General features: G+C 45.3%; 1 long non-coding RNA gene across 1 annotated transcript in view; it reads right to left on the bottom strand.

Annotated features, from left to right (window-relative positions):
- Window positions 1–2,205: 2,205 nt before the first annotated feature.
- Window positions 2,206–13,869, bottom strand: part of LOC138917151 (uncharacterized) — a 28,177-nt gene continuing 16,513 nt past the window's right edge. The window contains exon 3 of the long non-coding RNA XR_011424703.1: window positions 2,206–5,270. This is a non-coding gene — a long non-coding RNA (uncharacterized lncRNA). The remainder of the gene's footprint in view (window positions 5,271–13,869) is intronic.

The following is a 13,869-nucleotide window of genomic DNA, read 5'->3' on the forward strand; positions in this document are numbered from 1 at the left end:
GGCCCCATTCCTTTTGTAACTTAATAAGAATGTTTGCTTCCTTTATGTATTCAACTACGTAAGTCTAATATTTTTTTACCAAATGATTAAGCAATTATCTGCAAATTATTCTCCCCACAAACGTGAAATGCCACTTTTATCCGATTCTAAACTTCTGTATCATTATCTTTGATCTAATTCTAGACTCTCCAGTCTGTTCCATTGACCTGTGTATTCCTATGTCACCGGTTTGCTGTTGTAGAATACACAGCAGTATCTATTCAAAGCTCCTTCCCCCCCATTTTCCCCTCAAAATTCTCCTCTCTGTTTCTGGCATAACATTCGCACAGATGACAATTAGGAACTTGTCATCAAGGTCCAGAGAGTCCTATTGGGATTAAGACTGGAGAGGATGAAGACTTTCCATCCAGGATTTGGATATCTATTTTTTATTTATTCAAGTTTTTGCACACCTGTCAGGAAAATTTTATAACCTCATCTCATTAAAAAACAAAGAAAAAACTATTCTTCTGAAGTTCAGGTCATTCAACTCTGACCACCTATTCTTTGCATATCCCTTTCATCAGATGACATTCTAGACTTTGCCTGTTTATTTAATTCTTGGCACACATTTCTCCTCTCCATCCCAGCCCCGTCAACATCTGGGCTGGTTTCACTGGCCATGCCATGCATCTCAGGCCTGGGACTCCCTCATGTCTGGTAACCTGACCCCCCACTCCATCTCAGCCATCCGCTGACCAAAGCAGCCTCCAGCTGGTCATCATGCTCACACTCTTCCACTCTAAGTTACTAATTCAAGCACACAAACCTCCTAAGCTTCCAATTCACTGCCTCAAACATTTTTATTACTATGCTCTTTCACTTCTTAGGTACCACCAGTTCAGTGTTTCCTGGAGCCCTCAGGGCCCATTCAAGAGAAAGAAATCACACAACTTATTTGAACAGAAACAATTTAATACTAAAAAGTGTTAACTGGTATTGAGAGAGGAACAGGCAAAATTCTAACCTTAAGGGAGGGAGCAACTGCAGGAAGCAGCTAGTACCACTAGAAAGGGGAAAACAAAGGGAAGAAGTTGGGCGTGTTGAACCATGGAAGCTTGGAGGAGGGCCCATGGGCCCAGGGCCCAGATCTCAGAGGAGGGGCACTGCTGGCTGCTGCGGCTGCCTTGGAGAGGGTGCCATGAAGCTGGTTCTGAGAGGCTGGAAGAGCTGCAAACTGGACTCAACTGCAGCTTCCAGAAGGAAGCGTCACTGACAACACGGTGAAGCATTGCAAGGGGGATGGTCGCAGCAGCAACGGGCGCACGGGAATGAGCAAGTCCCTTCTCCCACCTTCAGCCTTGCAATCATCCTATAGTGTTCTCTGTCTCTCTCTCTCCCTCTTTCTCCCTCTCTCTCTCTCTATTGGGAGAATCTAATAGGAAGCCAGCTGGCCATGCAGAAATGTCGTTTACAGAGTATCAATCCCAACTCCACATGAGTTTGAAGCTGGGAGAATAGCTTAATAATTGAACTAACTCTTTGACTTTCTATCCATCACCCCTGTCTGCCTTCACTTGCTTGTCTGTCCAGCCTGGGACCAACCGTCCAGCACTTCAGTTACTCTCTGGCTGGTATCATAAACTCATTAGCTTCCAGAGAGCAGACTGGTATCACCGATCACCAGCCCAACACTGCCCGACATCTTACCACATTTCTCCAGGCAGCTCGTTTCCCCACACTCTGCAGACTGCTTTAAATCTCCGCTCTTCTCAAACTTCCACCTCCCCTTTTTTCTTTTGCTAACTTCTGCCTCAAAGATAGAAACTTCTTCTCAACTTTCTGCTAACAAGCCAATAACTGCACCCACCCCCACCCATCCTGTCTCCTCTCTCAGAAAGGTGGTGTTCCTCTGTGTGAGGCCATCACCTGCTCCTCTTTACTGCATCCCATTTGCTTCTTTCTGGGAATTTGAAGATTCACCTTTCCCCACTCGATTCTGTATCTTTGCTCTCTCCCTGTTTACCAGGTCCTTGCCTTTGGAGTTTCATAAATTTTAACTTTAGTCACTAATTTTTGAACAAATTACACTCAGCAAAAGGGCAAAGCCACTTTAGAAAATAACTCGGGAGTTGTTGTAAAAATAAACATACAATTATCATATAATTCAGCAATCCCACTCCTGGGTCTTTACCCAAGACAAAGGAGAACATGCACACACAAAAATCTGCGTGGGAATGTTTATTGCAGCTCTCTCTTCACAATCATCAAAAACTGGAAATGATACAAATGCCCTTTGGTGAATGCATAAAGAAACTGGTACGTCCATACAGGGGGGATACTGCTCAGCAATAAAAAGGAATGAATCGTTGAGACACACAACAATGTGGAGGAATCTGAAATGCATTTTGCCAAGGGAAAGAAGGCAGACAAGGAAAGGGATTTACTGTATGATTCCATTTACATGACATTTTAGAAAAGGTGACATTATAAGGACAGAAAAAAGATCAACAATTGCCATCAGGAATTCTTTTGAAATTAGGTAGATAGGCCTCTTCCATTAAAAAAAATGCTCACAAAAGGCTCTTTTGGATCTTACCCTCCCCTGCACACTACTGCCACTGTGACTCTGACTTTCATAGCAAATTTTATCCAAACAGTTTGTCTACACCCATCTTTTCCACTCCCTTTCCATTCACTCCTCAAGCAACCTCACTCTTGCTCCAGCATTGTCAAACTCACTGAGCATTTCTCTGTACTCGTCTCTCTCATCCTTGCTCAGTAGCAGCCCCAAACAGTTGAGTCTCCCCTCTTCACTCAGTTTAGGGAAGAGTCTTCCTGCCTAGACGGGGCAAAGGCAGACTCTACCCTTGAGTCGGCTCTGTCACTGCCCCAGCGTCTGCCACAGTTCATGCCACAGGCTAGGAATGAACCAGTGAACATTTCTGGAAAGCAGCTTTGGGACAAGTAGCTAGAAAAGGTGGCACTATCCCAAGTTTTCAGAAAAATTCTGTTATCTCCGCTGCCTTGCACTTTATGTTTCCTTGTAAAGACCTTCCTACCGTGTATCCTCAACCATGGAAGAACAAGACAAAAATGAATTGTAATTGCACAAAAACTCACAAGGGCCTCTTATATATTTATTTAAATTTTCCCCTCTAAATACATTTCCCAGAAGGATGGGCTTCTTCTATTGAACCTTGAAGGAGACGCCTTTTCCTCCCTGGGACGGGTTCAGATTCTGGATTTGTTGCATCTTCTGTGTATCGTCTTTGAAACATTGGTGCTGAACCACCGAGCAGCAACATTACTCATTATCCTCAGGGTGTAAAGCAGTCGAAGAGTCATTAAGGACTCTCCATTTGGAAAGCAGCCACTGCCCAACAAAGGGCCTCTTCTTGCCTCAGCCAGGAGGAGAGGCACAGTCAGGGCCCTGGGGCCCTCTCTGACTCGAACCCGAGCATCACTGATGTCCTAGAGACTCCACTAAAGCAGGCGTACCCCTAATCTCACCCAGTGACAAAGCTGAAGCAGAAGTCTGCTGAAGTGCCAACAGTTTATTTTTATCTTTTCTTTAATAAGAACTTGGTAGGCTTTTCTTTGTTCCAGGGCATGGGGCTGCTATAGGGCAAGAAGGTGGAACTGGCTTAACCATGCAGCAGAGCCAATGGGATTTCAGGGACCTAAATATCCCCCGCCATCAGCCTATCTTCCATGCCTGAAATTCCACTGTGGAATATACATTAAGTACCTTATGACATTAAGGAGTTGTGACCTAAGAAAAACAATGAGAGGGAGGGAAAATTCATTGAACCCGATATACTAACTAGATCATACATGCAAAGTGCTCAGTACAGTGTCTGAAGGATAAAAAGGACTCATAAATAGTAGCTATTATTTCTATTACTAATAACTGCTGGACCATTCGCTAAGCCAATGTTTCTTGACCATCTACTTCGTGTCAGGATACCATGCTAGATGTTGATAAATTGCCAGAATCTCTGTCTCAAAAGGCTCCTGTGATCAGGGCAAGAAACCCCTCAGACAAACAATTAGAATTCACCCTCATAAGTGCTCTCTCTAATAGGACACTGAGTACCAGGGGCGAGTGCAGGAGGGAGCAGCCTGTGGGCTTGTGCAGACGGGACACTGTGCAGGAGAGACGGGTCAGGAGGAACATTTAGGGCGCTGCCAGGTGAGAATGAGGGGAAGGGTGTACTGGGCTAAGACTGCATGCAAAAGGCAAGATGACATGAAAAAAAGAAGGCAGGAAAACAGAGGAACAATAATGAGTTCAATGTGTTCAGAGCACAGATTTCATCAAGGGCTAGAGAAGAAAATGGGATTGGAAAAATATCCTAAAGGAGGAAGTGCTATGCCTGGTGAACGGACTTAACCCAGTAAGAAACATGGGTCCAAGTGCAGATTTCAAGCAAGAACACAATAAAATTTACTGTTTGGAAAGGCACATTCATTGATATCAAAGGATGGGGGTAGGCAAACTATGGCCTATGTGCCAAGTCCAGTCCTTTGTCGTTTTATTTTATGGCTCATGAGCTAAGGATGATTTTTACATTTTCACACGGTTGAAAACCAATCAAAAGAACGTATTATGGCACAGGAAAATTAAATGCAATTTAAATTTCAGTGTCATCCATAAAGTTTTAGTGGAACACGGCCATGCTCATTTGTTTACACCTTGTCTATGGCCACTTTTGTGCTAAACAGCAGAGATCATTAAAAGTATTTACTATCTACTCTGCACAGAAGATGTCTGCCAGCCTCGGGTTAAAGGATATAGCTTAGAGCAGAGAGAGAACAGAAGGCAGGGAAGCCAGCGTGAAGGGCAGAGGGAGAAGCTTCAGCCATGTTTCTCCAACCTGAGTCATATACAAATCCCCCTCCGAAACTGCTCCAGGAGCTCTAGTGTCACTTGAATTACTTTTATTCAAACATAAATTAAATATTTACAAACAGACATCCTGGTAAAACTTCCTTATTCTTTTAGCTCTTACACAACTCTAAAACCAAAACAAACTTAAAAATCAAGTACAAACAAAACTACAAGACCAGTCAATTTCACGTTAACGTCCTTAACTTAAGGTGAGGGACGATGTCTTTCAGCTGCAACCAGATGTCTGTGTCAACGTCCCAGGCCAGCCCCAGATTCATCTGAGTGCGAGTGCAGGTGTCTGCTACCACGTCTGGGTGATGACAACGATCTCACAACCTTCTCTGGGTGCAAGCACTCCAGACACCTTCATTCACGTAGAATGGCGTTGGCAACATTTCTGTAAAGGGTCAGATGATAAACATTTTAGGCTTTGCAGGCCCCTGCTACAACCACTCAATTCCGCCATCCTAGCTCAAAAGCCCTCACAGACAGTCCATAAACGGGCGGGCGTGTGCTCCAGTCAAACTTTACTGACAGAACAAGCAGTGGCCAGAATTAGCTCAGAGGCTCTGGGTCAACCTTTGTTCCAGGGCAAAGTGGAAAACTGGTGGGATTTCTGTTCAGCTGTGGACACACCCTCGACAGGCCAGGAGACCGCTGTGGAAGGAGGAGTCACTGCCACAGCCGCCCATCGGATGTATTCACAGCGACAGGCTGCAGGCTGGACTGGGGCCACAAGCCTGGACAGCAGACAGCGTCACAGCACTATCACCTCTTCACCTCACATCTGTATTCAAACCAGCTCACAGCAACAATGACCATCTTGCCACTTCCCTTGGCCCAGAATGGGGTTTCCACCCACCGGCCCTCAACCTCAGGAGGCTCAGAGATGCCTGCAGGTCCTCACCACTTGGTTCCTGCTGGGACATCCAGAAGGGCCAGGTAATTATGGACTTTGCACATTAGCCACCAGAGTCCAATGCATACTGACAGAGTCTGAGTGCCATGCCGTTATAGTTCTGAATCTCAAAACGCAGTAAGAAAGGAAACTTGGCAACAGTCTTTTTAATTTGGTACCTTTTTACCCACACTGTGAGGCATTTGGGATCAGAGTTCTGATTCTCTTTATGAAGCTCTTCTATATACAGAATCACAGACTACCTTTAACTTGGAGCCTGACACTCTAGACAATTTTATTACTATTATTATGCTTCAATTTTAGGAAAAAAACACATTTTGAAAGAAAAAAGTGCCAAGAAATACTATAACTTGGATAAGAAACAGTCTCATTTATTAGAGTCTTTCTTGTAGGGAAGAAAACTTCCCCACACATGTTCCTTTACCTGGCTACTCTTCTCTTCCCAAGACAGTCAATTCAGGGAAAAAAGAGGAATAAAATCTGATTCTGGGGGCCAGCCTAGTGGTGTAGTGGTTAAGTTTGTGCACTCTCCTTCAGCAGCCTGAGGTTCACAGGTTCAGATCCCAGGAGTGGACCTGCACATTGCTCACCAAGCCATACTGTGGCCGTGTCCCACATACAAAAAATGGAGGAAGACTGCCATAGACGTTAGCTCAGCGACAGTCTTCCTCAAGCAAAAAAGAGGAAGACTGGCAACAGATGTTAGCTCAGAGCTAGTCGTCCTCACAAAAAAAAAAAGAAAGAAAGAAAAGAAAAGGAAAAATCTGATTCTGGTGTGTGGGTATAAACTCGTCATCCTGGTGAACGGATGGATGGGTGGCTATTTACCAACCAGACGAGGAGGCTGAGTCCTCCAGTGAGGCTTCGGGTGTGTTCTCCTGGGTGTTCCTGGACAAACTGCACTCCATTGCTCATGACCATCCTTACACGGGCCAGGCTCTATGCCAGGCACTGGTCAACTAGAATGGAAGACAAGAGGGGCCTTGCCCTCAAGGAGATGGCACTGGAGTGGGCACCACCAGAGTCTTAGTTTTAGTTACATGCTTACTGTGTGCCAAGCACCATGCCAAGCGCTATACACACAATTTTTCTGGGAATACTAATGACACCCCCATTGAACAGACATGATCATCTTGTCTTTACAGATAAGGAAACTGAGACTCACAGAGGTTAAATGACCTGATGAAGGACAGAAAGCCAGTCAGCGGCAGAAGCAGGTTTCGACCCTGTGTGGCCTAATCTCAGAGCTTCTGTACTTCCTCCTGCAGAAGCTGGACACCTAAACAAACAATTCCACGACATCCATTATCCTACAACAGGGAGAGCCGAAGCAGGGGCTCTGGGAGCAGGAGACTTGTGAGGGTGGTGGGCTATTTAGAATACTCTAGAACAAACTGATTAGGACACACGACTCATGAGTGGGACCTGAGCAAAGCCCAGCTTCTGAACCCAGTGGAGCACTTTGCTAAACATCCCACTTTAGAGCACTCGGGACTGTCTTGGAGGGAAATAAAACCACCAGCCAGGCTTTCCTCCCAGAGATCCCCGTGGCTAACTGCCTCACCTCTTTCAAATCTGCTTTCAAACATCATCTTCACAAGGAGCTACTCAACCGCCTTATTTAGGCTGCACCCTGCCCCCTCACCATCGCTCTGATCTCTTTCCCCACCCTCCTATTTCTTTGTTGCACTGTTTTCACCTTCCAACCTATGGTACTATGTAACTTACTTATTCACTACGTTTACTGCTTATTCTTATTGTTTACTACTCGAATCCTTTCTTTAGAACATAACGTCAACGACAGGAGGAACTGGTGTCTGTTTTGTTCACCACCAGATCCCAAGTCCCTAAAAGAGTGCCGTGTATACAGCAGGTGCCAATAATATTTGTTAAATTAATAAACGAGTGAAGGAGTGTTGAAAAACAGACTGCGGATGTAAGACTGGGCTGAATGATTCTGGCAGCCCTTCCCAGCCCTGGCGTTCGGCTCCCACATACAGGAAAAGCATCCTTCCATTTGGGATTCAGGGACACTGGAAGCAAGTTCTCACCCGTCTAGATACATGACTGAGGTCTCACCGGGATTGTGCTTTCGAATGTGGATGAGACCTTCATGTTCAATAAACTCTCAACCTTGGTCTCCCGTGCTTGTCTTCATTCTAGTCTTGTGCTCTCGTGACATGGGCAGTTAAAGAAGAGAATTTAGGGGTTGCCCTGTGGCCGAGTGGTTAAGTTCATGTGCTCTGCTTTGGCAGCCCAGGGCTTCACCGGTTCAGATCCTGGGTGCGAACATAGCCCTGCTCATCAAGCCATGCTGAGGTGGCGTCCCACATGCCACAACAAGGACTCACAACTAAAACATACAACTACGTACTGGGGGGCTTTGGGGAGAAGAAGGAAATAAATAAGTAAATAAGTAAAAGAAGAAGAAGAGAATTTAGTGCACACAGCAAAATCCCCCACATCTCAATGGCAGGCAGAACAAACTCTGTGATTTGAGTGTTTTTGTGAAAAGTCATAGGAGTGTCTTTGTGTCTGAATTAATATAATCTTAAAATTTACAAGAATCCAGTTTCCTTTTTATAAGGTTTCTATAACAGATGTGTCAAGTGTCTAGTTTTGAAAGGACTTCATAATTATTTCACTTACAACTTCCTCTGGGTTAATTATGGGAGTCTAAGAGTTGGACGAGGGGACAAGAGTAATAGAGTTCTTGACATGCCATCTGAATGCAGGCTGAATGCGGTCTGTAACAAAGCCTTCCGGTTTTCCTTTTACTTATTATGTTGTCTTGTCCCCTTATCAGGGTGAGGAACACTCCACTTCTTTACAGGTTCAAACTGAATTCCAAATTCTGTCTGGAGCACATTTGGGTTTCTACCAGGCCCACTTTCTATTTCACTCCGAGGGGTGGGAGAGATGGAGGGTACCAAAATTTATTCCTGTGTGCTCAAATGTGATCAAACCTCGAGCTCTCACTTGACAGTTAATGTCAAAGAACAACTTTAGTGTCGTCTCTTTCTGTATTCATTCCTTTTTAATGCACATCCCTCTGGTTTCCAAAGCCAGAAAAATCTGCGGTTCATTCTAGATTATTCCCCCTGCCCTAACCCCTTCCCTGGCTATCATTTTGTCCTCAAGTTCTGTCAGTTTACATCTAAATATTTCTTGAATCCGTCCATTTCTCTCCATCCTCACTATGGCTGCCTCGATTATGGCTGCCACACTGTTCTGCTGCTAAGGTCCAAAATCTTGAATGAGACCTGTAAATAGGGTGACCAATTCATCCAGGTTTGCCTGGGACTGTCCCCGTGTTAAATCTGAAAGTCTCACATGCCAGGACCCTCCCCCTAGTCCTGGCCAAACTGACACTGTCGGTCACCCTCCCTGTAAGTCTTGGAAACTCTCTGCTTCCTCTGTTCACTGCAGCCCCACTCACCTTCTTCCAGTGACTTGGACTTTCCTACCTCAAGACCTTCACAGGGGCTGGTTTTCTCCCTGGATTGCTTCTGCACTCACTTTGGTTAACTCATCCTCCTCTCCCAGATGCTGGCTGAAACGCCACATCTTCAGATAGCCTTTCACGATCCAGCACCCAGCCCCAAGTTAATTTCTGACCTTGCTACAACCTCTCGCTGTATTCTTTACTTTGCCTTCACACCCCTCTCAATTAGTGGGTTATATTTTGTCTGTGTAGTTACGTGTTTAAAGAAGCACTTTCTTCGTTAAAATTCAGCTCCTCAAAGGCAGACAACGTGTCTGTCTATACAGCTGTTTGTCCCCAACACCTTGCCCAGGACCTGGGAAGTATCGAGCCCTCTATAAATACACCTTCAATACGTTTACTTTGTACGTGTTTTCCTTTTCCCCTGATTAAACTTACAAGACCTCTTTCTATCCTCCCTCCATCCCTTCTTCTTGCCTTTCTGGTCTCTTGCTGTCTCTCCTTTCTTGGTCTGTCTTTCTTTTCAAGAAACAACTCTTGGAATTAAGTGTTAATGCTACTGTTTTTACGATTTCTTGAACCAATATTTTCTGCTTTTATCAGTATTATTTCCTTCATCTAATTTTCTTAGGTATATTCTTTATTTTAGTTTTTGAGCTCTCAGGCCCATTTGCCAGCTCTCTCTTCCTCCCACCTGATTTAGCTAGACTGAGCCTGCACTTTTCCTGAAGAGACAGAGCTGTGTCACTTCGTCACTCTTTTGGCACCCGTTGTTTTCTCTGTGGGATATGCCCTTCGTTTACTAATCTAACAAATATTTAATGGCTACCTCCCCACCTTGTCTACTGAACTAATAATTCTTTAAGATCCAGCTCAGCTGTTCCTTGACTGTTAACACTTTCCTGCCTCCACCCCCACTGAGTTCATCCGCTGCTCTGTGCCACACCCGTACCTGGAGTGGACATCTGTTATAGTACTTATGTTGCATTGTAACACTTTATTCATACTCCATCTTCCCCACTGACCTCTGAGCTCCATGATGACAGTGGCTGACCTCTGTGTCTATTTTGGAGGAGGCTGAGATTCTGGAGGAAAGGGACACACATAATTAGCATGGCTCTCTCTACAGCTTCATCCTCCTAAGAACTAAACAGACCTTCTAAAAAAAATACATAGACTAAGTCAACAGGAAAATAAGCAAGGAGATGAAGAGACAGAAAAAAATACTGAGTCAGGGACCATGTACATTTTCAACTTGATTAGATAATACCAAGGGAAATTTCTTTATTGGAGGAAAGAAGAAAAACAAGAGAGGGGCAAATACAAAAATGAATTTGATGTAGATAAGAGAGATTTTGAGAAAGCTCACACTGATGGACTTGGTCCCCACAAAACATGATTTTGCCGAGTTTGGCAGTCGGGATGGAATATGGACCTTGATCAGAGTGGAACAGGTTTGGAGTACTTTAAGAATATGTTGTGGTCAACCAGTGAAGGACTGAGGACGTTACAACCATCAAAGGGCCAACTAGATAAAGAGCAAATAACTCTTGTGATTTTATTCGGTGCGGCCAGGCATTCTAGATATTGAAGGGGGTAATGAGCGGCATGGCTGAGGATGGGAAGCCAGGGGTCATGGAAGTTCACGGAGGCAAGGGCATCAGGGATGCTCACGAGAACCAGCAAAGTGGCTAACCTTGGGCTGAAACAAGCAAGACCAGAGAGGTGTGAGCACGGAGATCCTGAGCTAGACAGACAACAGGTTCCAGGGGAAAACAGAGCTGAAGACGTGGAAGGAGAAGTCACTGTGATCAGTCGCTGGGATTTCAGAATTCACACTAGGTTTAGGGTAGGTCCACATCAGGGTTTCATCCTCTCGCTGGCCAATAACATGCTTTCATGCCATTTGATGGAAATGAAATACAAACTATGAGATAGTAAAAGAAGAAAACTGGCTAATGGGTTTTTCAGTCCCTGCAGTGTCTATCAAATCCAATGCCAAGTACTATTCAGGTCTTAGAACCTCCCCTATTCCTGTGTTCTGGCTCCAGTCAGGACACCCCTGGGCCCAGAGCTCCTGAGGTTGATCTGGTGATGGGGCAGGTGTCAGAGCGACTGTCCTAGCTTTCACGGGAGCCTTCATTCAGGGGCAGCAGGGAGAGAGGGGCACCTCCTCTTTAATGGTCCTATCTGAACAGTGGCTTCTTTGATCTTGTCTGGAATACTGATGGATAAAACTCTCTATGCATTTTATAGGAATATAAAAGACAAACAAGAATGATTTTTAAACACACGAAGCTTTAAGCTACAGATCTGCAGACACATTTTCCCCTTCCTTGTTGCCTATCTCTAGCCTTTCTGGGAGGAAACACACATCTTGGTGTTGCTTTCTTTAAAACAAGAGAAAGGAGTCAAAACAGTTAATCTCACACGCTTCCTGTGATAGGGAAAAGGCAGCACACACTGCTGTAGGAGGAGACCTTGGGAGCAGAGCCAAAGTAGAGGATTTTCCGAATGGGTCCCCATAATGATGCTCTTGGAGGAGGAGAGACTCAGAGTCACCCAAAGGTCCAAGGTGAGGCCAGGCCCATGAAGGACTCAAATGGATGGAAGTGATGGTCACATCCCGTGAGGAGGCCAAGGAATGACAGCCAGAAGATAAGGGGTGGAGGTGGCCCTGAGGTTAATGACAGGCGAAGACATAAGAAGGACAAAGGTACAGGGGCCAACAGTCAAGGTTGGAAACTTCAGCAACTAAGATGGTGGTGTCATAAACAGAAAAGAAAGACGCAGAGAGAAAAGCAAACCTGCACTGGGAATAAGGAATCGGCGGAACTAGTCTGCCTGAGACTATCAGGACACGGCTTCTTCAACTGCAGGTGCGAGAAGCTGGGAAAATCAAGAGAGGAGATCACAACCCTGATCACCTTCAAATTCCAATTTAACAGACACCCAAGCTCCATCTTCTTCCTAAGACAGCACACCAGTGCCTCTGTATCTTTAATTGTGCATCTGGAAAATCAGATTCTAAAGCAGCCATCGTGGTGGCTGACATGGAGGGACTATAGTGATCACGCGACAGCTGTGAGAGCTTTGGTCCTGCAGACCCTCAAACACCTGCCATTTCTTTGCCCACCTCTGCCCTTCTGTTAGCAACATTCACAGTTGGAAAGATGTAAATCCCTTCATGTGAGTTACTGCACATGTGCCAACTAGATGCTCAGTGGTCACCTCGTTCACTCACCATCTGCCAACTTTGTAGGATGTGTGAGTTGAGTTCATGCCTCAAGAAAATGTCACAATTGTTAAATCTCAAGAGTCACCTTCATATAATCTAAATTTTAAGTATTGAAGTGTAAGTGGTGTTTAAAAACATTTGCATAGGAACTCAATTCCAAACCACCCTGTGGGGCTCAGGCCATTAGTCCATGTCTCCAGAGGCTCTGGCTCTTGAAACATGAATTCCTCCTGTTTCATTAGTTTGTGCTATTGATGTGGCTCCCAAGGGGTTACATTTGGGAGAAGAGACTTAATCATGGCATTGAGCTTTCAACTGTGTGGGAAATAAACTCAAAAACACCCATCCTTAACCAAATTTGCTTCACTTCAGGGAAAGAACAGATACGGGACTGACTAGTTGGTTCTTAAAAATTAACACTGAGTGGCATTTATATTGAATTTTAGATTAAATGATTTTACTAAAGCTTCTAAAAAAGTAGCCCTTTTTAGCAGGTCAGACAAAGAGCTCTGCTTCAGAAATGACAGCACAGCCTCCCGGTGAACTGCTTGCGTGCAGTGTCTCTTTTTCTTCTTCCACTTCCACCTCCTAGAGAAGCTCTTCAGGAGCCTCAGACGGGGGGCTGCTGTGTGGCCAGTTCCAGGGGGACTATTCACATCCGAGTCCATTCATGTGACTCTCCATCACTGTTAGAGGCGCAGGGGTCAGAGAGAAAACTTGTCCTCGCTGTGTAAATACACAGACAAACCTCTTAAAGAAGGCTTTCTCAGTGTCTTAGGTCAGGCTTCCAAGAAGCAGGGCCTGAGACGGTGATTCTGGTGAAAAGGATTCATTGGAGGAGGGCTCTCTGGAGGGGGTGCAGTGTGAGGGAAGCAGCAGACAGGACAAGAAAACTAAGCAAAGGGGCGGTCTCAGCTGGAGACTAACTTCTCCCTCGTATCCCAGAAGGCTCTGGTCCACCTTGAGGCCAGGCTTCCGGCTTTTTGTGCCCCAGTCAATCATTGGCCACTGACTGTCCCCTGCGGCCAGGAGTAACCTCCCAGGCAAGGCAGCTCCATTTGAATACTCACAGCAACTGAGGGAAGAGTGTGCCACCAGTGAAGGGGACCCGGGCAGGGCACAGCAGCATCCACTACACTTGGGGAAGGAAGGGAAGATCAGAAAAGCAGAGAAGGCCTCTCTGAGCAAGCAGCTTATAAGCTGAGTCCAGAAGGATAAGTAAGAGCCAGGATAAGTAAGAGACTTGGAGAAAAAGCAGGGAGTATGGTCAAGGGAACAGCACATGCAATGGCCCTGGGGTAGAGAAGACAATATGGACCTCCTTTCCTCTTCATTCAAGGTGCTCTGGCCTCTGATTCTGAGTTGGAGGGAAGTGTGTAGTGGTATTCCTGTAA

The sequence above is a fragment of the Equus caballus genome, chromosome 13 (assembly GCF_041296265.1).
Source record: "Equus caballus isolate H_3958 breed thoroughbred chromosome 13, TB-T2T, whole genome shotgun sequence".
Classification (NCBI taxonomy): domain Eukaryota; kingdom Metazoa; phylum Chordata; class Mammalia; order Perissodactyla; family Equidae; genus Equus; species Equus caballus.